Raw genomic sequence first — 24,746 nt, 5'->3', positions numbered from 1 at the left:
GGAATCGAGCTATCCACCGTTCAAAATTTTGAACCGAGCTTGGAAAGTGCCTCAAAATGCCTTAAAATAATTTTTAGAATTTTTTCGAACACCGTAACACTGTTCACGCGCCCCACGCGCCACCCCATGAGAGTGGGCTTCGTTTGGAAGTAGAAAAAAACCAGTTTGAACCGGTCAAACCCGAACTGACCCGATTCGACCCGGTCCTACCCGACCCGTTGACTAGCGTTGACCGTTGACCATAATTTTGACCGGCGTTGATAGACAATTGAACGACCATTAACTTTTTTCCGGGTATACGTATTCTAACGTTTTTCGACGTCATGAGTCCATTTTTGGGGTCCATTTCGCCAAATTCGAACCCGACAAGCTATTTTTCACTGATTTATCATCTGATTCGATTCATTTTTCAGAATTATGCCCCGTTTTGATGAAATTTTTATTGTTATGTATTTGAAGAATTATTGGAAGTTGAATTAAAGATCGAGGGCATTCGAATGAAATTTATTTGGTCGACCAGTATGACACGAAAATCGAGGTAATACTTTACTACCTCTTTATGCTTATTGGAATATTTTGATATTGGTAAATGCATGAATAAGATAATATTGGTCTCATATGTGTAGTTAATTAATTTCTACACTCGATCCGAATACGATAAAAATTTGGTAACTGATTATGGTTCAGATGACTTTTATAAGAAATTGAGGGATTGTTAGAATTAAAATTACAAGTTCTGTGTTTAGTGATAAAGGAATCAACTTATACCTGTAACATATAATTTATTTCATCAAAGGTACTTGGATGGGAAATTATGAGAATACTCCTGTAGGGTAAAATTACGAAAATACTCTTATGTTGTAAGATGACAAGAATTGTCCCTAGAAGTTGGTTAATAACTCTGAAAAGACATATTGATCCAGTAAAATTACAGATGTGCATAAGAAATGCTAGTTTTGCTTGGAAGATTTGGATAACTGTTTTTAACACCATGAGGGTTTATGCAAGATGCTAGAAGTCTATTAAGGGAATCATTTCAAGATCAGAGAATGTTCGAGAAAACAATTAAACATAAGATCTCTAAATTATAATTATTTTCGTTAAGAGTTAACACTGAAGTTATCTGGTTAAGAAATTATGAAAATGCCCTCGAGAGGTAAAAATAGTCTGAGTTGACCCTGAATGAGAAAGTACTTTAAGGATTCGTACTTAACTCGATAAATTACAGATTTAATTGTTAAGATCCTATATTTGTATAGAAAATTCCTGATAACCTGTTGGTAACTTCTGAGAAGACAATTGACCAGAAAATCTCCAAGTTAAGAATAAATTATCAAGGGCGCTCTTTTGTCAAAATTGTTCGAAAGGTCTGGAAAAGATGATATATTTGAATTAAATAATAAGATCATATGGAAGGAAAGGATTGAAATACACCATATCTGTAAAATGACTAAAATACCCCTGTAATGGAAATGACCCAAGAATATCACCAAGCTCAAGAATGATGGGATATCCTCGAGCTCTGTAAGGAATGGAATAAAACTGAACACTAAAATGACCAAAATACCCTTATGGCCTATACTAAGCAAATGTCTTGGATTAATTCAGGAATCCAAATAAGCATAGGTGATAGACTACCTTTAAAAGTTATGAAACACAACTTAAGTGAGCCGATCAAACTTAATGATATGTCAGTACTTGAACGACATAGATATTACTTGAATGCGTGTTTGTCTTCTCAAGTTTGGCTCGATAATAATTTTGGAAGTATTCAACTCAGCTCAACTCTAGATCGCATTCAGTACTAAAAATTTGATATTTGTTCGACAAATCAATCACGAATACCGAACTAAACTGAACGAAAATACAATATGTATCTGAAATTCAGAAAACAACTGAATTACTATGGAAAACTCTAAAGTAATCGGGATAGACTTGATTGTTAAATGAAATAAGTAACATCAATGACTGCAGATTAAATAAGTGATTTGGATGAGTCTGGAAACATTAATGAACATACATGATGTAATGTTCTTATGGGCCATGAACTACAAATCAAGCACATCAGCATTTCATGATATCGTGGAAGCGTGGAAATGAAATAAAGAGCATTGGAATATCTGTTAGTTTCCTTAAGATCTATTCACTGATGATTTCGAAGATGATCTTTTCAGTGATGATTCCGAAGATGATCTATGAATAAAAAATTTTGGTATTAAAGAGTAAATATCCTGGAAGAACAATGAATTATCCAGTCGACAAACATAAGTTCTGGGAGTTGTTCGATAATCCGATCAATCGACATAGATTGAATATTCGTTTCTTCCGTATCAGCATAAATCACATTCTGCATAACTGATGATTTTGTCAGTTAATGAACTCTTCCAATAGTGATTCTAACTTTCGGTATTCTATCGGTACACAAAAGATCCTTGTTTCTCTGCCTGATAATATTATCCAGTATCTATGAATAATATCTGTAAACACTAGTGTGTTCCCTAATCACATAAATATTTTATATGATTTTCGACTTGAATTCTGTTCTGATACATGACCTGAATTCTGTTCTAACTTTTGATCTGGATTCTGTTATGATATATGATCTGAATTCTGTTATTATTTATGATATCTCCATTTACTGACGGAGAAATGTTTTATATGAGGGGTACATTGTTGGAGGAATTATATATGCAGGCTTCTTGGTTGTGTGCTCAGGGCCTTACTAGTTGTGCGGGGTGTATGGTTCTGGGGAACCTACACAAATAGATTGTGAAAGGATGGGGGTAGTGTTCATGTTTTAAAAATATATATGTATATATGTTTTAAAAGATCTCTATATTTTACTGGTTTTACGGGAACACACTAGATAACCTATTCTGATCTCCTGAACTTAGTCATCCGAAATATTTCTTTGAACTGAAAGCTCACTATCTGTTACTACCTGAAATACCAGTAGGATCTATACTCAACATAAAAATTTGTAGATGTATGAACCGATAAGGAAATATATGTTTATCTTTATTTGCACGTTCTTCAGCATTATCTGGTAGTTCTGTATTATTGAGCTTTCGAAAGCTCACTCTATTACTCACCATTGCAGGGTAAAAGAATTGTACCAGTGCCGTTATCAACTTTAGTAAGGGAGTTCTTCCAGCGTTGTTTGCAGAGTATGGTACATGTGATTAGGGGCATGTAATTGTATTTTTTTTATATATATGAGTCTGAAAATCTGTTTATTTTTTTAATACTGATAAATAATTTTATGGGCTTACATGTTATGATAAATAGTTTTAAATTTTCTGCTGTTTTTACAATGGGTCGCTCCGGTGGCCCTAATGTGACAACCTAGATCAGATTGGGTTACCCGTATCGGTCTGAGGGGGTTACATTTAGTGGTGTCAGAGCTGAGGTTTGAGTGAAAATTTTTCCAATTTGACCAGCCTGTCGAATTTCAAAAGAATGTCTGATCAGTACATGCCCCTAGACTACAATCGTACTTCTCTGAGCCAGAACTCCAAGATTGAGTCCCTATCTGTAATGAGCAAACCTAGGTTTTCATCCGTTAGGACTATATCATTTTGTAAAGGAATACCAGTAACGTCTGTCTAAATTCTGTAAAGTACCACACGAGCCATATGAGAGTTACTCATCTGATAAATTCTGACCCGACTCCGGAAATGAAATTGGGATATGCTACTGCTTTATGAGCCTATTCTCGTAACCAAGACTGAATTGATTGCTCAAGCAAATTTTTGTTCGGATTCTTTTATTGAAATTAGGAAGAGTTCTGATAAGAATGTATGCTCAACTATTTAAGGATTATTGGAGGATTCGTATTTCTATAAAAACTACTTTAAGATATGAAAGAATTGATGGAATTTTCATTTCTGTAATTCTACGACATGAATAAATTTTGAGGACGAAATTCTTTTAAGGAGGGGAGAATTGTAACACCCCAATTTAGGGGCTAAAATTTTAGAAATTAGAAGTGGTGAATTTAATTGGTATATTTGGAAGAAATTGAGGATTAAATTGTAAAATTTCAAAGTTGGCAGACCTTTTTAGGAAGTATGGGAAATTCAGTGACTAAACTCATAGTTTAACCATTTTTATTTTGGAGAGAATTATAAACCCCCATTTCCCCTATGTTTATGCAGAATTATTCCACATTTCCCTCCCCCGTTGACCCTCATTTCCACTCTGATCTACTCACCGTCCGACCACCATTTGACGAACCGAAACCACCATCGTGTTCGTTATCGATCGAAGAACAAAACCCCTTAAACCTCACTTCATGAATTGGCATCGTTTGTCGTAAAATTCAACATGAAGTTTCGTTGGTTTTAACTCAATCTCCGTTGGTTTTTCATCAATTCACGTCGATCCGACCACTCGTTTTCGACACCTCCCACACCATCATGTTCCTAGCATCGTTCCGAGTCCACCGATGTCCTCCGTGTCTCTATTGTCACCGGCGCGTGGAGGGGTGAGGAAGTCTAAGTTTTCAATGTTTCGGAATCGAGTTCTCCACCGTTCAAAATTTTGAACAGAGTTTGGTAAGTGTCTCGAAATGCCTTAAAATAATTTTTAGAAATTTTTTGGACACCGTAACACTGTTCACGCTCCCCATGCACCACCCCATAAGAGTGAGCTTTGTCTGGGAGTAAAAAAAGAAAGAAAACCGATTTGATCCGACTCGGTCTGGCCTGACCCGACTGTCCAACCCGACCCGTTGACCGCATAGACCGTTGACACCGTTGACCAGAACTTTGACCGGTGCTGATCGGCCATTGAACGGCCGTTGACTCTTTTTTGGGTATACATATTCTAACATTTTTCGATTTTATGAGTCAGCTTTTTGGGTCCATTTCACCAAATTCGAACCCGATAAGTTGTTTTTCACTGATTTATCATCTGATTCGATCTATTTTTAGGAATTAAGCCCCGTTTTGATGAAATTTTTATTGTTATGTATTTGAGGAATTATTGGAAGTTGAATTAAAGATCAAGGGCATTTGAATGGAATTTATTTGGTCGATCAGTATGGCACAGAAATCGAGGTAATACTTTACTACCTCTTTATGCTTATTGGAATATGTTGATATTGATAAATGCATGAATAAGATAATATTGGTCTCATATGTGTAGTTAATTAATTTCTACACTCAATCCGAATACGATGAAAATTCGGTAACTGATTATGGTTTAGATGACTTTTATAAAAAAAAATTGAGGGATTGTTAGAATTAAAATTATAAGTTCTGTGTTTAGTGATAAAGGGACCAGCTTGGATCTGTAACATATAATTTATTTCATCAAAGGTACTTGGATGGGAAATTATGAGAATACTCGGTAGGATAAAATTACGAAAATACCCTTATGTTGTAAGATGACGAGAATTATCCCTGGAAGTTGGTTAATAACTCTGAAAAGACATATTGATATGGTAAAATTATAGATGTGCATAAGAAATGCTAGTTTTGCTTAGAAGATTTGGATAACTGGTTTTTAACACCATGAGGGGTTATGCAAGATACTAGAAGTATGTTAAGGGAATCATTTTAAGATTAGAGAATGTTCGGGAAAGCAATTAACCATAGGATATCTAAATTATAATTATTTTCGTTAAGAGTTAATAGCGAAGTTATCTGGTTAAGAAATTATGAAAATGCCTTTGAGAGGTAAAAATAGTCTGAGTTGACCCTGAATGAGAAAGTACTTTGTGGTTTCGTACTTAACTTGATAAATTACGAATTTAATTGTTAAGATCATGTGTTTGTACCGAAAATTCCTGATAACTTGTTGGTAACTTCTGAGAAGACAATTGACCAGAAAATCTCCGAGTTAAGAATAAATTATCAAGGATGCTCTTTTGTCAGAATTGTTCGAAAGGTCTGGAAAAGATGATACATTTGAATTAAATAATAAGATCATATGGAAGGAAATGATTGAAATACACACGATCTGTAAAATGACCAAAATACCCTTGTAATAGAAATGACCCAAGAATATCACCAAGCTCAAGAATGATGGGATATCCTCAAGCTCTGTAATGAATGGAATAAAATTGAACACCTAAATGACCAAAATACCCTTATGGCCTATACTAAGAAAATGTCTTGGATTAGTTAAGGAATCCAAATAAGCATTGGTGTTGGACAACCTTTAAAAGATATGAAACTCAACTTAAGTGAGTCGATCAACCTTAATGATATGCCAGTACATGAACGGCATAGATATTACTTGAATGTGTGTTCGTCTTCTCAAGTTTGGCTCGACGATATTTTTGGAAATATTCAACTCAGCTCAACTCTAGATCACATTCAGTACTAAAAATTTGATATTTGTTCGACAAATAATTCACGAATACCGAACTAAACTGAACGAAAGTACAATATCTATCCGAAATTTTGAAAACAACTGATTTACTCTGGAAAACTCTGAAGTAACCGGGATAGACTTGACTATTAAATTAAATAAGTAACCTCAAAGACTGAGGATTAAATAAGTGATTTGGATGAGTCTGGGAACATTAATGGACATACATGATGTAATGTTCTTATGGGTCATGAACTACAAATCAAGCACATCAGCATTTCATGATATCATGGAAGCATGGAAATGAAATAAAGAGCATTGGAATATCTATTAGTTTCCTTAAGATCTATTCAGTGATGATTCCGAAGATGATTTATGGATAAAAAGTTTTGGTATTAAAGAGTAAATACCCTGGAAGGATAATGAAATAACCAATCGACAAGCATAAGTTTTGGGAGTTGTTCGATAATCCGATCAATCATCATAGATTGAATATTCGTTTCTTCCGTATCAGCAGAAATCACATTATGCATAACTGATGATTTTGTCAGTTAATGAACTCTTCCAATAGTGATTCTAACTTCCGGTATTCTATCGGTACATAGAAGATCCTTGTTTCTCTGCCTGATAATATTATCCAGTATCTCTGAATAATATCTATAAACACTAGTGTGTTCCCTAATCACATAAATATTTTATATGATTTTCGACTTGAATTCTGTTATGATACATGACCTGAATTCTGTTCTGATTTCTGATCTGGATTCTATTATGATATCTGATCTGAATTCTGTTTTGATTTCTGATATATTCGTTTACTGACGGAGAAATGTTTTATATGGGGGGTTTATTGTTGGAGGAAGTATATCTATAGACTTCTTGGCTGTGTGCTCAGGGCCTTACTAGTTGTGCGGGGTGTATGGTTATGGGGAAACTACACAAACAGATTGTGAAAGGATGGGGGTAGTGTTCATGTTTTAAAAATATATATATGTTTTAAAAGATCTCTATTTTTTAATGGTTTTCAGGAACACACTAGATAACCTATTCTGATCTCCTGAACTCAGTCATCCGAAATATTTCTCTGAACTGAAAGCTCACTGTCTGTTACTACCTGAAATACCAGTAGGATCTATGCTCAACATAAAGATTTGTAGATGTTTGAACCGATAAGGAAATATATGTTTATTTGTATTTGTACGTTCTTCAACATCACCTGATAGTTTTGTATTACTGAACTTTCCAAAGCTTACTCTATTACTCATCATTGTAGGGTAAAAGAATTGTACCAGTGCCGTTATTGACTTTAGTGAGGGAGTTCTTTCGGCGTTGTTTGCACAGTATGGTACATGTGATTAGGGGGCATGTAATTGTATTTTGTTTTATATATACGAGTCTAAAAATCTGTTTTATTTATGAATACTGATAAATGATTTTATGAGTTTACATGTTATGATAAAAAGTTTTAAATTTTTTGCAATTTTTACAGTGGGTCGCTCCGGTGGCCCTAATGTGACAACACAGATCGGATCGGGATACCCGCATTGGTCTGAGGGGGTTACACAAATCTTTTACATGGCTCTATAACACTACTACCGCTATAAGCCCATTAATTTTCTTAAATAATTATATTTACCATGAAAAAAATAAAGTAATGAAGCCGTAAAACACTAGTTGCTATAACCACAACTTGGTGTAGTTGATTCAGAGTCCATATTACATTAAAAATGCAAGAACCTAAGTAAACACCAACATACAGATCAATAAAATGCAAAAGTCAATGAATCTTTTATCTTGGTTTGCTTTAATTTAAGGGTTTTCAGATAGATAAAAGAGAGAATACATGAGAAAGAAACTGAGAGAAAGGGAGTGAAGAGGAACTCTAAAAAATGGGTTTGTGTCTTGAAAAATTACCACAAGGCTAACATCATCTGCATCAACAAATAACAATAAAGAGTAATAAAATTATCAAAACAAAAGAAACATCAAGAAGGGAATCGATCACAATTATGTGAATGTAGATAAAAGTTAAAAGAAAGGGGAACCTGCATAGAGCTTGGAAGGAGCTGAAGCCATGGGGGAGGGAACTTCTCATACTTTTATTTTATTAATTATCACTATCTCAAGATTGGTTTTCTCTAATAATCAGTAAACTTAATGAGTTGATTTCAGTGAATTTGATTCATGAGAAAATAGGAATGACAACTGACGACGGGTCGAGGTCGATTTTAAAGAATAAGAAAGGCTTGGGTCTATGGGATTAGGGGCTTTGACGATGGATTCATTTTTGATGATTTTGGCTATGAAGGGTTGATACTAATGATGGTTTGAGGGTGAAGCTGGAAAATGACTTACACTTTTACAGACCGTAAGTTATTTTATAGGATAAGGGGCCATTTTCCTTTGAACAATCAGTTTTACATGAACCAAACAAGGGAAAACAATTTCCGTAAATTGTTTCCCCAAACAAACGGACCCTTAATTGATAATCTTATTAACCCTAAATCAAATCAAATATGTAGATTACTTTATGTAATGGCAAGCCTTAACTAAGGAAATAAATAATTTATTATGAAAAGTTAGAATTTCTTGCCATGAATAAGGAATGTGGAATTTGCTTCGAGGGAATTTTTATGGGAATATGAAAATTTACTTCCAATTTTAAACATAGGTATATCACCTTAATATTATTAAAATAGTAAAAAACAAAAAAAATTAATAAATTTAAAATAATAAAAAATATTGTTTTTTAATTAAAAATAATAATTTGACATAAATATTTGACTTTTTTATACGAGCATAAATACGACTTGTGTTCACGTAAGGCTTCATTGTTCTTGTCATGATCAAGCTACTTTTAAGTTGTTGCAATATGTAACAATATTTTTTTATGATCGAATAAATATAATTGTTTATATAAGATTGTTGGAAAGTCGATACAATGGAAAAACATACTTTGAAGTGTCAATTTTGATTTAATGTTTTTAAGAGTCATTGTAGGATAGTTTTATATATTTTTAGTGTATAAAATGTATTTTGAGCTTATTATAATTTATTAAATTATTTAATAAAATATGTAGAAAACGAAATATTGTGTTCGATTGTGCCATTACGAGTAAGATTATAAGTAACACAATTTAAAAAGGGCTATATGCTTATATGTTATATTCAACAATTATTGAATAAAGATTAAACGCAATCAAAGTTTCGTCAACACTTGAATAGATTGAACTAGACTTGACTTGAGCTCGAATTCGTGACGTAAATTCACAACATCTTTTAAAATTGTCATATAAAAAAAGAGATAGTAATAAGTGACAAATATTGATTTCGTCATGCTAAAACTATTTTTTGTGACAATAATAAAACGTCACTTTTAATGTCTTATAAAATATGACAAATTAAATTGTCACGAATAAAAACTTATTTGTGACAAATGTGCAATGTCACTAATTGAAATCGAATTGTCATTATAAAAAATCGTCACTATTACCTTTTTCCACTGGAGACGATTTTACAATGTCATTATTTTATCTAAATGTCATTAAAAGGTTTCCCACTAAAAATATTGGTGGGAAGATTTTGGCACCAAGCATATAGTGATGAAAATCAATGACCATTTTTGAAATTTTCATAAAAAAATACCATTAATCATTAAATATGACGAAAAGAAAAAAAACGTCACATTATAGTATGTTTTGTGATGTTATACGCAATGTCATATAGAAATTTTGTCATAAATTGACAAATTTGTTGTAGTGCCAGATAATTTCCCAATAAAATAGTTCATGTGGTAACCAGTGAAAACAGAAAACCATAGTTCATAAACCAGTAAATTCTATTATTCCATAAATCAGGAACAATCATATTTTTCAGTGAAAACTATAATCAAAGAACACATACCATATAGCCATGGGTCATAAGTTAGTAAATCAATAATTTAGGTGAAACATATTTAAAAAACATATAAGACAGTTAGGTAGTACATAGGGAACACACTAGAGGATCTAAGTAATTTTCAGAGGCACTTGGTAGTTATCAGAAATGGAAAACATGAAACTTATGTCATTTGATCGGATTTCCAGGTTGAAAGTCCTAATTAATAAAGGGATCGATGACTAACAGGTCTATAAGACCATTAAAATTTATACATTAGGACCAATTTTATGATTCAGGTGTATTAGGAAGGTGTTCAGGAAACTTTACATCAGAATAATTCTAGATTCAAATTTACTGAAAGTGATTCCATTATTCATGCCAACAAGGGCATTTTAGATTTTACGATTTCTAATTGATTCTTAGAAACTTAATCTAATAAGGATGAATCGATGATTCATAGTATTCAAGATTCATATCAACCACTTTAATACCGACAACACTAGTCAAACTGATCATCTTCAGAACCATCATTGAACGGAGCTTATGGAACTCTACTTATCCCGATAGTATTAGCTTAATTTATAAATTGAAACAGTCTCCGAGATGACCAATGTACTTGAGTCGTACTCCCCAACCTTTAAGGGTAATACAATACTCATGTTTTCTCGGTGTTTCCAAAATTATCCAATAACATTCACTTATGTCTAGGTAAAGAGGGTATTTAGGTTATTTAGTAGTTAAATATATCCTGACCACTTCGAAGTTTCCAGAGTAATTCGAATGTTTCCAAAATTCGGATACATACAGTTTTTCCATTCAGTTATCCTTGGTCATATATTTTAATCATTTAAAGAAATTTAGACGTGTAAAGTACCTTCGATAATTTAGTCTCCGGGTGTTATCTCAGAAAATAGAAATTATAGGTCATTTGGTATTCAAGGTTGATTTATTAATTTCAGAGCTGGAGGGTATTTAGTTATTACAATGCTTAGACGTTCTTTGGGTCATTTTACATTTCAGGGGCATTTTAATATAGATCCGGATGTTAAATCGATGATTCCAAGGTTCAAGTAGATCAAAATAAGATTTCTCAGGTCGTCTTCATTATCATAGCCATCCATTGTGTTTTTTACACTTTAAGCGTATCATCGTCATTCCACTCATTTTAATATAGATCCGGATGTTAAATCGATGATTCCAAGGTTCAAGTAGATCAAAATAAGATTTCTCAGGTCGTCTTCATTATCATAGCCATCCATTGTGTTTTTTACACTTTAAGCGTATCATCGTCATTCCACTCAAATCTTTCAGTGACATACTTTTAATAAATTAGGCTTGAATGCATTCTAGTTTCTTCAACGTTAAGGGTAATTTGTTCCTTTGATCATTGAAGGTTATTTTAGTTGTTACGAAGCTCGAGGACATTTCAGTAATTCCTTTCAATTATATCATATGCAGTTTTTCTGATAATTGGTCAACTATGTCTTTTAGGAGTTATTTTTCACCATCCGGGGAAGTCTTGGTCTTTTAAAGTACAATGAATTTTCATAATTTTACCCCATAGGGCTATTTTTAGTAATTTCTTAACCAAATAATCCTGTTATTTAACCTTTAAAGAGATTTATCAAAATTTACAAATCTTGAAACCAATTCATTTATTATTGAATCATTGAACTTATAATTATTTTTTATTTATCTTCTAATTTCTCTTTTTCGAGTCGTTTGAGACTTATTTAATGTTTTGTATTTATTCCAATTTTCGTCTAAGTTCGATGATAGTTAAAAACATCTAATAGACCAATCATTTCTATTTACGCATTTACCATCTATCCATGAGTTTCAAAAAACATACAAAAGGTAGTAGAGTATTACCTCAGCCTTTGTTCCATATCGATTGACCATTTAAACTCCATTCAATCTCCCTCAAACTTTAATTCAATGTCTAATAATTCCACATATACATAACAAATAATTTTATGTTAGAAACTGAACTTAATTGAGAAAGCATATTGAATCCAAAGGTAAATCATTGAAAAACAACTTACCGAGTGCGAATTTGGCAAAGCTGACTTCAGATTCGGACTTAGGACTTCAAAAAATAGAAAATAGGACCTTTTCAAAAAGTTGACTTTTTGGTCAAAGTCAACAGGTTGACTCTGACGAGTTGACTCAGTTTGGGTTGACTTGGTCGAGTCAAACAGACTCAGTTCAGATTCGGTTGGGTTTAGACCATTTTAGACTGGCTGGACCAGTTCTAGAAGATTTCCAAGGCAGGGGAGGAAGCCCACGCGTACGCGGAGGAACGTGGTGACTGCGACGGCCTCGGGGTGGTCGGTCGATTCTTCGTGGAGCATCAACACATCATATCAAGCCAATATAATATACAAAATCAGCCATAATCCATCTAAAATAAAAGAAAATGACTGAAATGCTTACCCACACCAGCAGTCGATGAAAACAACGACGACAGCCTTACCCACCAATCAGATTTTGATCGCATAGAGCTAGAGAGTCTTTCTAGGGTGGCGGTGAGGAAAACAGACTATCGGTGTGATTGAAAATCATGAAAAACCAAATGACGAGGTGGGGTTCTTGAAGGGAATTTGAGCTTCGATTCACAGCGGAGGGAGGCGTTTCATGGCGTGATAAGGTTTGGGCTTTGGTTGCTGGCTGATGGGAGTCGAATGGGGGTAGCGGTGTAGGCTGGGGCAGTCGAATGATGAGGAATCGGGTCGATAAAGGGGTTTCTAAATTGGGGGAATTTTGGGATTTAAGGATTTTATCGGGGAAGGGGGTTTATTTTTCATTAACCAATAAAAAGGGGCAAATTCAAGACTGGGTCCTTGAATTTCCAACACTTTCTAAATATATCTTTAAGTTTCAAGAACTTATAATTTGGCCCCTAAATTGGGGTGTGACAATTCTCCCCTCCTTAAAAGAAATTTCGTTTTCAAAATTTACTCAAGTGATAGAAATGTAGAATCTGAGCTTCCATCTAGTCTTCATTCACTTAGGTTTCATTTATAAGTAGATTATTCCTCTATTAGACCTTAACAAGTTGAATAAGAGTTCTAGGCAAAACTTTTCCTTATAAAAAATTTTAGACTTGAACAGAATTCTACTCGTTGACCAAACATACCTTAATTATTAGTTCTTAATCAATTTAATACTTGCTTGCTTTCAATGCAACATACATAAATAATTGTTTTTCTTTATACGAGCAACATCACCTCGAGATTTAGACTTTTCCCAGTATTTATACATTTACTTTAATCTCCTAAAGATTATAAAGGCACATGGCTTGGCACCTATTGGGTTTCAATCTTATAAAGATAGAACAAGCATGATTCCAAAATTCTCCAATTTAGTACATCAGTGTAGAACCTTTTGAGGTATAACACATTATTTATGTTTGGACCAAATACCTTGTTCTCTAATCTATTTAGGTAGTAGATCTTGATCTAATCATTTTATTTATTACGTTTGATTATGGGCTTATCAACACAGAACATTTAGAGTTAACCAAAACTCAAATTCAGGTCGGAAGTCAGATCAAAATCCTCGAACAAATAATCTCACACGATACTCTCGAGGTAACTTCCAAGATTGGGATGAATTTTAACATTAATCCCTTTTCCACACATTGTGTCATAGCATATAGAATACTTTGGTTTACTTATTACAAAATGAACGACGGAAAAATCAACTCAACCTAAGCTCTAATACCACTAAATGTAACACCCACAGACCGATGCGGGTGACCTGATCTGATCCAAGGCGTCACAATAAGGCCAACAGAACGACCCACCGTAAAAATCTCAGAAAAATTAAATTTTTTGTTAAAACACATAAAATCATAAAACAATTTTTAAATACAAAAGTAAAATTTACCAATATTCAAAAATAAAATAGAATTCAGACTCGTATATAAAATATAATACAACCTACATGCGCCCTGATCATATGCACCGTACTCTACAAGAAACGTTGGTGGAACTCATTTACTAAAGTCGATTGCTGCACATGTTTGATCCTTTTAACTTGAAATGGTAAGTAAATGAGTTAGCTTTGGGAAGCTCAGTAATACAGAACTACCAGATGATGCTGAATAACATGCAGATAAAAGGAACATCATAAATTTTCCTTATTAACTCAGTCGTCTACAGACTTTCGTAATAAGCTGAGGTTCCACTGATATTTCATCGAGTAAAAGTCATAAATCTTCTAGTTCAGAGTAAACATTCAGAGGACTAGGGACAGGAGATCAGAATAGGGTGTATAGTGTGTTCCCACTAAAAACTAGTAGAAAGGGTACAAAACTTTTTAAAGCAGTAACATTTTAAAACATATTTTTAAAACCATATTAGAACCCTCCAACCGAACACTATTATGCAGTTCCCCTAAACTACATCCATAAGGGCTTACCCTAAGCACACAGCAAAGGGAGCTATCCTATTGAATGCGTTGGGGCTCGAGAGTCTACCCAAGAAAGTTTCGTGGAGCCTTGGAGTCTACCCAAGGTTCACCTTATGTCCGTAAGGATTTGCCATCTAGATCAAGGCTGAACCTTCATACTCCAAAATCCTACCCATATAAAATCCAGTAGAAATCAATTTTAACCGTAATATCTAGATTGTGATCCAGTAAAATCTCGTAAACGTGACAATGAAATAAACCATATAACTTCTCTCCTCCCATACACCATATGTAGTCCCATGATTAACCTAAGGGAGTGCCTTGGGGCCTGAGAGCCTACCCAAGAAAGTTTCTCGGGTCCTCAAAGCCTACCTAAGGGCCACCTTAGATCTGTAAGGATTTACCAGCTTGATCAGAGCTGAACCTTCAGCCTACCCAGATAATGTCTCAATAAAATAGTTCAAGTAGTAACAAGTGAAAACATAAAACCATAGTTCATAAACCAGTAAATTCCATGATTCGATAAATCAAGAACAATCATATTTTTCAGTGAAAACCGTAATAAGAGAACACATACCATGTACCCATGGTTCATAAGCTAGTAAATCAATAATTTCGGTGAACACACTAGAGGATCTAAATATTTTTCAGAGGCACTTGGTAGTTTTCAGGAATGGAAAACATGAAACTTATGTAATTTGATCGATTTCAAAGATTCAGGTCCTAATAAAGGGATCGATGACTAACAGATCTATCAGATCATTAAAATTTATACATTAGGACCCCTTTTACGATTCATGTGCATTAGGAAGGTGTTCAAGGACCTTTACATCAAAATATTTCTAATTAAGAATTACTGAAAGTGATTCTATTATTCGGGCTAAGAAGGGCATTTTAGATATTACAATTTCTATTAGATTCGTAGCAACTTAATCTAATAAGGATAAATCAATGATTCATAGTATTCACGATTCATGTCAACCACTTTAATACCGAAAACACTAGTCAAACTCATCTTCAGAACCATCATTGAATAGAGCTTAAGGAACTCTACTTATTCCGATGGTATTACCTTAATTTATAAATTACAACAGTCTCCAAGATGACCAACGTACTTGAGTTGTACTCTCCAATCTTTAGGGGAAATACAATACTCAAGTTTTCTTAGTGTTTCTAGAATTATCCAATAAAATTCACTTATGTCTAGGTAATGAGGGTATTTAGGTCATTTAGTAGTTAAATCTATCTCGGTCACTTTAGAGTTTCCAGAGTAATTCAAACATTTTCGAAATTGGGATACATACAGTTCTTTCGTTCAATTCTACTTGGTCATATAATTTAGTCATTTAAAGAAATTCAGACGTGTAAAGTACCTTCGATAATTCAGTCTCCGGGTGTTATCTTAGAAAATAGAAATTCCAGGTCATTTGGTATTCGAGGTTGATTTATTCATTTCAGAGCTATAGGGTATTTAGTTATTACAACGCTTAGACGTTCTTTGGGTCATTTTACACTTTAGGGGCATTCCAATATAGATCCGAAAGTTAAATTGATGATTACAAGGTTCACGTTTGATCAAGATAAAAGTTCTCATGTTGTCTTCATTATCATAGCCAACCATTGTGCTTTTTACACTTTAAGCGTATCATCGTCATTCCACTCAAATCTTTCAGTGACACTTTTGATAAATTAGGCTTGAATGTATTATAGTTCCTTCTGCGTTCAAGGTATTTTGTTTCTTTGATCGTTGGATGATATTTTAATTATTACGAAGCTCAAGGACATTTCAATAATTCCATTCAATTCAATCATATCTAGTTTTTTTATAATTGGTTTAGTATGTCCTTTCGGGGTCATTTTTAACCATCCAAGGAAGTCTTGGACTTTTATAGTACAATGCATTTTTGTAATTTTACCCTATAGGGCCATTTTTGGTAATTTTTAACCAAATAATCTCGGTATTTAACCTTTAAAGAGATTTATCAAAATTTACAGATCTTGAAACGAATTCATTTATTGTTGAATCAATGAACTTATAATTATTTATTATTTATCTTTTAGTTTCTCTTTTTCGAGCCTTCTAAGTCTTATTTAATGTTCTATCTTTATTCCAATTTCTGTATGAGTCCAATGATAGTTAAATACATCTAATGGACCAATTATTTTCATTCACGCATTTACCATCTATCCATGAGTTCCGAAAAGCATACAAAAGGTAGTAGATTATTACTTCAGTTTTCGTGCCATATCGATCAACCATTTAAACTCCATTCGATTGCCCTAAAACTTTAATTCAATGTCCAATAATTCCTCGCATACATAGCAAACAATTTTACGTCAGAAATTGAACTTAATTGAGAAACCATATTGAATCCAAAGGTAAATCACTGAAAAATAGGTTACGGGTGTGAATTTGGCAAAACTGACTTCAGATTCGGATCAGGATGTAGAAAAGCATAAAATATGACCTTTTCGAAAAAGTTGAATTTTTTGTCAAAGTCAACGGTCAACAGTCAAAGTTAACAGGTTGACTCAGATGAGTTGACATGGACGAGTTAACTCGGACGAGTTGACTCAGTATGGGTTGACTTGGTCAGGCCAAACAGACCTAGTTCGGACCAGGTTGGGCCGATTTAGACCGGTCAAGATTGGCTGGACCTATTTTAGAAGTTTTCCAGGGTAGGGGAGGAAGCCCACGCGTAGGAGGAGGCACGTGGTAGTGGCAACAGCCTCGGGGTAGTCGACCGATTCTTCCTGGAGCATCAATATAACATATCAAGCAAAATAATCTCAAACGTCAGCCAGAATCAATTTGAAATAAAAAAATGACCGAAATGCTTATCCACGCTAGCAGTCGGTGAAAATGGCCACGACAGCCTCACCCACCTGTCGGGTTTTTATCGTACGAAGATGGGAAGTCTTCCTAGGGTGGTGATGAGGCGAACAAACCATCGGTGTTACCGAAAATCATGAAAAAAATGAACAACAAGGTAGGGTTCTCGGTGAGGATTTGAGTTTCGATTCATGGCGTAGGGAGGCATTTTACGGCGTAATAAGGTTCAGGCTTTGGTCATCGCTCGATAGGGAGTCGAATGGGGGTAGCAATGCAGACTGAGGTGGTCGGACAGCGGGAAATCAGGCCAGCAAAGGGGTTGCTCAATTGGGGGTAAAAATTGGGGGGGAATTTTGAGTTTTAGGGATTTCACTGGGGAAGGGGTTTATTTTTCATTAACAAAAAAAAAACAGGTAAATTCACAGCTGGGTCCTTGAATTTCAGTACTTTCTAAATCTATCATTAAGTTTCAAAAACTTATAATTTGACCCCTAAAATGGGGTGTGCCAATGACAATGTTATGTCATCACTTAGAGTGAAATGACACATGTCATACAATTAATTTAGGTATGTGACACATGTCAGATCATTGATTGATCTCATGTGAAAATTACATGTGAATAACATGCACTAATTGTTAGTCAACTAACAATTTTGATCCAATAGGGTATGTTTTGGTCAAAAGTTGAAACGTTAAGAAGTAATATGATAAAAAAAAGAATAAGGGACAAAGTGACAGTTTGTGCAAACATTGAGGGTGATTGTGTCATATGTCTTATAAAAACATATAACTTTTATGTCAATTTATAATTACTATATGGATATATTTGCGGTTATTTTGATGCTCACACAAAACTATCACAATATTTATTTTTCAATTAGTTTTTCAATTGTCACGTATAGTAAGATCTTTTATTTGATAAAATGTTGTTTGTCAATATAATTAGTGTGGAGCAAAACAATTTGTCAAATAGTTTGGTTCCCTCATTACCCCTTTATTACTTTGTAAAGTGTCTTATTCGACAAAGACAAGGAGTTTTTATGACGGTTACTTGGTTCTTCTAATGTTAGTCATCATTCTCAATATAATGTTACATTTTTTGTATCTTTGGGTTAAATATTTTGTTTTTTGTACGAGTATTTTGATGATTATTGTCTCCAATTTTCTCTCTATGTTTCGGTGGATTATAATTATTATTCATTCCATTATTTTTATTAATGAAATTCAGTTGTCATTGTTTAAAAAAAAATACTAGATGGTCAATAATCTATAGAACATACAATTAAAAGTTTTAAATTACACCAACAACCAGTTGATATAGTGGGATGAGGCACTAGATCCCTTAAGGAATGTCATGGGTTCGAAACATGGTGTTTGCGAATGGAGCAAACTAGGTTGCAAGGGTCACAATTGCCTCTGCAATACCCGATGTGATTAATATAAAAAAGGCTTTAAATTACATCTCATTTGAAACGTTAGGAAGTAATATGATGAAAAAAATAAGGGACAAAGTGACAACTTGTGCAAACGTTGGGGGTGATTGTATCATTATGAAATATAAAAACATATAAGTTTTATGTCAATTTATAATTACTAGATGGATATCTTTGCAGTTATTTTGGTGGCCGAACAAAACTATCACGATATTTATTTTTTGATTAGTTTGTCAATGGTTACATATAGTTAGATCTCTTCTTTGATAAAATGTTGTTTGTTAATATAATTAATGTGTAGCAAAACAATTTATTAGATAGTTTTGTTGGCTCATCACCCCTTTATCATTTCGTAAATTGTCTTATTCGACAGAGACAAGGAGTTTTTATGAAAGTTACTTGGTTCTTCTGATGTTAGTCGTCATTCTCAATAGAATGTTTCTTTTTTTTGTATCTTTGGGTTAAATATTTTATTTTTGTACTAGTATTTTGATGACTATTGTCTCTAATTTTCTTTGTATGTTTGGGTGCATTATAATTCTTATTCATTTCATTATTTTTATTAATGAAATCAAGTTGTCATTGTTTTTTAAAAAATTGAATGGTTAATAATCTTTAGAACATATGGTTAAAAACTTTAAATTACACTAACAATCAATTGATCTACTGAGATCAGACACTAGATCTCTTAAGCAGGTCAGGGGTTTAAAACCTGACATTTACGAATTGACAAACTCGGTTGGGAGGTCACCTCATTTCTCTTAATATTGTTTTGCATATGTAGATTGTAAGGTGCATGTATTATTAATAAATAAAAGATATTTTTGAATAAATATTAATTTTTATTTATTTTTCAATATATTTTTAATTTTTTTTAATTTCAATCAATAATTTATACATATGTAATCATTTTAAAACTGTAACAGATGTCAATCTCAATCAATGACGCGGCATGTACAGCTTGGCATATGCTTGGTGAAAACTTGAAATACAGGTATTTAAAATGATTATGAACTATCTAACCCCCTTAAAATATCCAAACAAATCCCCAAAGGACAAACTTTTGGTTCGTGTGATTATAGTATAATTAAAATCAATAAATTTATAATTTATTCATCGATATTAATAATAAAAAAATTATTCTATTAAAAAATTTGAATTTAAATAATTACGTTTAAATAATGAATTTACATGACTAATAATATATTTTTAAATATATATTGCATTGCAATCAACTTAAACTATTAAAAAAACTAATAAATTTGAATCTCAAATGCATCCCACCAGTGTCATTTCATTAATCACAAGTATATTATACCATTGATGGATTATTTAGATTTAGATATTAAAATTTAATTTTAAAAAGAGTTAAATAATTTAAACCATTTATTATTAGGATGTAAAAGCTTATCTGAATTGCAAAATTGACTGAAATCAATTTGAGTCAAAACTGTTTGTAACTCGAGGTAATGATATATGAAATCGATTCGAATTCCAACTGGTGTTGACCTGAACCCGAGTTGGACCTTGAAATTGTGGATCTTAACCCAACATGCATCCGATCTAAGAACGACCTGAACCCAAATCGAACAAAAAAAATAAGATAATCGAACTCGACCTGCATCCAACATTTATGAACTTGAACCCGAGATTAACTTGGTAGATAATTGGTATTACCTGACTTGTTATCAACTTGACCTATAATTCGCTAAACCTGTAAATGATCCAACTTATTAAACTAATATGATATTTTTCTGACTTGATATTTACGTGACTTATAAATTACAATTTATGGTGTTTTGAGATTTTGAATTTATAATAAACTATGATAATTAATATGATTATATAAATTTATATTTATGTATATACTTATTCTTATATATAAACGTGTGAGCACGTATGTGTGTGCACGCTTATATATATATATATACTTAAGTACATACATCATACATATATATTTATATATATTTATGTATATATATAATATTAAAATATATACGCATATATATATATTATAGTTGTTTTAATTTGATCTATGTATATTGTTTAATTTATTTAAATTATAGTTTGTAATTTTATGTTTATTCAATTTAGTCCTTAAAAATTATATTATAATATTCAAAACTTTATAAACTTTTGTTCATCAACTTTTTAAATGAATTCACTTTAGTCCATTTTTATATTAATTTCAACTTAATATTTTATAATTATTTTGAGTTGATCCCTCATCCATACATGTTATTTAATTTATTTAAATTTAAATTTATAATTTCGTGTTTATTCAATTTAGTCCTTAAAATTATAATTTTATTAAAGTTGACTCATAATTATTTATATTTTTTTATAATTTACTCAAAATCATATAAAATTACAAATTACAATCCGTCGTTCACGAAAGATGAAACATAATTAACTAAAAAATGACCCAACCTGAACTCAATCCGTACCCGATAAAATTCGACTTGAATCTTGTTTGTCAATGATGTGACCCGATTTGAACGAGATCCGACTGAAGTCCATCCGAACCTGAATTAACCTAATATTTAATTGTTTCGGACCTGAACCGTTTTGACCTGAACTGACATTGATCAGACCTAAAATTAACCTATTCGAACCTGAATTGAATTTGAATATCAAATCAACCTAAAAATGACCCAAACTGATTTGACTCGGATCCGACCTGATTCAAGTCAAACATTTAAATTGACATGACATAATCGATATCCGATTTAACCTGATCTAATAAAATCTAACCGAAACCTGAACGATTATCTCATTTCCATCCCTATTTATTATTGCGCATGAATGGTAATGCGTCAGTATGGGATAAGTCGGTTTTTTTAGTTATCTGACTTTAGTTTCGACTCAAAAATATAAATACATCTTGTCTCGAGTTTTGGAAAATTTTCAGTAGCTTCAAATTTTGAATGAAAATTTATTTCTACTCTAATCCGAACCATTTCGTTGGCTATAAAACATTTTTGAAATTTGTTACATAATCTTCATTTAAAAAAATTAATATTCATTATCTTCACATAAAAAAACATTAATTCAAATTATTTTCAGCAGTAACTAACACCCATTTCTTCCAAAAACAATCCAAGAAAACACATGCTCCCCTCGCATACGTCATCTGCCGTGTTTGTGTCCAGGCCACTAGAGAGACAAGTGCAATACTTGTCATTACATCTTTTCATTTCTTATTTCATATATTACTTTTAAACTACATTCTTATAGAAAATTTTAGCAATTTATGCATTGATTGATTTGTTAGTCACCTTGTTTAATCTATAAATATAATTATCGCATCAATGTATATACATTTATATATGATATAGCTTAGGGTGCTCGTCATTTTCTCATTATATCATAATTACAATCACATATTCAAATTCAACCAATGGAAATTTAAGGGAAAAAGATAATTGTTCGCATGAAAAATTCTTATTATTAAGTTTTTGTTCTCTTTAAATCCTTGTTTAGATAATTAGTTGTTTTATTTAATAAAATTCAAGCAATTAAAAAGGAGGATGAAGAAGTCTTCCGGATCCTCAATAAACCAAACCCTTAAAAATAGAAAATTTGAATAGCAACATAACCCAAACAAAGTGAATCCCTCCCTATAAATTCACCATTTTTGGTCAAGAATTGATAACCCAAGCCAATAAAGAACAAAGAAAGAAATGGCGAAAGCTTATGTAATCGCCCTCTTTTTCTTCGTCGTTTGTATTTCCTCCTACCTTAGCTTCGCCTATGGAGCAGCAGGCAAAGCAGGTAATTTCAGCGTCGTAGGCCATGTTTACTGCGACACTTGCCGCGTTGAATTCGAGACCAAGCTCAGCCAAGCCATAAATGGTACATAATCAAATCCCTACATTTTTAACAATCCTTTTTTCTCCTTTTCTTATATTTCAAATGCATGGAAAGAATTAACATGTAAGAATTGTGTTGACAAAGGTGGTTTTTGGTATAGTATAATCGGCACGTACCATGCTTTCGTTCTCTAAAATTTTATAAAAAAAATTTCTATAATTTTATAAGTTGACTCCTAATATTAAAATTCTATATCCCTGCGGTGTCTGGCAGGTGCAATTGTGAGACTGGAATGCAGGAACCGTACCACCGGATCCATTACCTAAGGGAGCCTAGACGCATCAACCGACGAAAAGGGAGACTACAAAATCGAAGTGGAGGGAGATTATGGGGATTCAGACTGCGACGTAATGCTGGTGAAGAGTCCCCGACCGGACTGCAATGATCCAACCGAAGAATGGAGGAAAGCCAGGGTTGTCCTCACCACGCTCGACGGCATCAGCGGTGATATTCGCTTTACCAACAACCTTGGGTTCAAAATAAAGGAATCTCTGCCCGAGTGTAAACAAGTTCTTACAGAGATGGGTTATTATGAGCTTAGGGATGAACTTGGAGACGAAGCAACAAACCCTTGAACGCCAAAATAAGGAAAAACCATATTATGTATTTTCGTTTCCACTTTTATTAAGAGTTGTAATCCCCCCCCTCTGATAAGAACTTCCTCATTATTCTTATTATTAGAATAAATATTCACCATTTGTGTTCTATTAACAAGATACTATAAAACTGACGAAAAAAATTAAGAGACCCTCGAATACCCTCGTTCAAAAAATTAATTCATATATTAACATCCATTATATTTATTAATTTTTTAAAGACATGATGATAAAATTACTTCCAACAGTCACTTTATCTCTATATTTTGAGATTATTTTAACTTTTAACTTTTTAATTTTTTATGAAAATAATCTTTGTTAAATGAAAATTGTTAGTTAACTAATGGTAACATACACGTAGAAGTGATACATGACGCATTTTCATTTTGATGACATGACATAACACATATCATATCACCACATTACTTGTCATGACATATGTCATACCATCACTTTAGATGGCGTGATACATATTACATTATCATTTTATGTTACATGACACATATCATGTTATCACTTTAGATAACAAGACACATATAACATAATTATTTTAAGTAACATGGTACATATCACATCACTTTATGTTATATTTTTAATAGGTCTCATTATCTTTTTCATTCAAGATTTTTTATTTAATTATTTAATTTATTATTTATTATATTTTTAGGGTTTAGTACCTAATTTTTGGAATATTATTTAATTTTATAAATCATTATATATATTTGTAATTATTTTGCTTAATTTTTGGAATCTTAATTAGCCGTTAAATCACAACTATTGGTGACCATTGGGTTCTCTGTAGTTTGTATCTAGTCGTTTTTTACTAGCGACAACTCTCAATTTATTCCAGTTGTTATAATAGTTGATTTATTAGATGAAATTTTAACTTTAATAGATGTGAGAGTTCAATTGTATTTTCAGTAATTTTTTTGTTTTGTTTTATGTTAAAGGTTTAGCCTAGAAATATCAAAGCATTTCAACTCACTCCAAAAATCATTTTCCTTTATCCATTTCTTTCTCTATTTCAAAGTTTTTTTGTTTTCTGGTTATTTACAAGTTTTGTTTTAAGAGAACAAAAGAGCAATACCCACCGACGCCCAATCCAAATTTTGGATGCACAAAATTTAGAGATACAATGTTATTTTCATAGACATCGATAGTGCAGTGATTACACCAATTACACCAATTGAGCCAAATTTGCTTGCTTGTATGGAGTGGTGAAGCATATGGGGTTCTTGGTGTTTGTATATTATTATGAAGGTTTTAAACATTTTAAATGATGTATTATGACCCCTAATAACTCTCATAAAATTTAATAACCAACATATGCATTAAAAATAGCGTTTAGAGTAAGTTTGAGGGTGTTTATCGTATGAAAAAAATGTATTTCTAGATAT

At 32.6% G+C, this 24,746-nt stretch overlaps 1 long non-coding RNA gene across 1 annotated transcript; it reads left to right on the top strand.

Moving 5' to 3' along the window:
- The first annotated feature begins 22,533 nt into the window (after positions 1-22,533).
- LOC120143968 lies at positions 22,534-23,337 on the top strand. The gene is made up of 2 exons (XR_005517989.1): positions 22,534-22,735; positions 22,967-23,337. It is a non-coding gene; the product is annotated as an uncharacterized LOC120143968 (long non-coding RNA).
- The last annotated feature ends 1,409 nt before the right edge of the window (positions 23,338-24,746 follow it).

Source organism: Hibiscus syriacus, unplaced genomic scaffold (genome assembly GCF_006381635.1).
Source record: "Hibiscus syriacus cultivar Baekdansim isolate YM2019G1 unplaced genomic scaffold, ASM638163v2 tig00110865_pilon, whole genome shotgun sequence".
NCBI classification, from domain to species: Eukaryota; Viridiplantae; Streptophyta; class Magnoliopsida; order Malvales; family Malvaceae; genus Hibiscus; species Hibiscus syriacus.
Note: the sequence above shows the minus strand (reverse complement) of the source record. Positions and strands in the feature narration are given on the sequence as shown.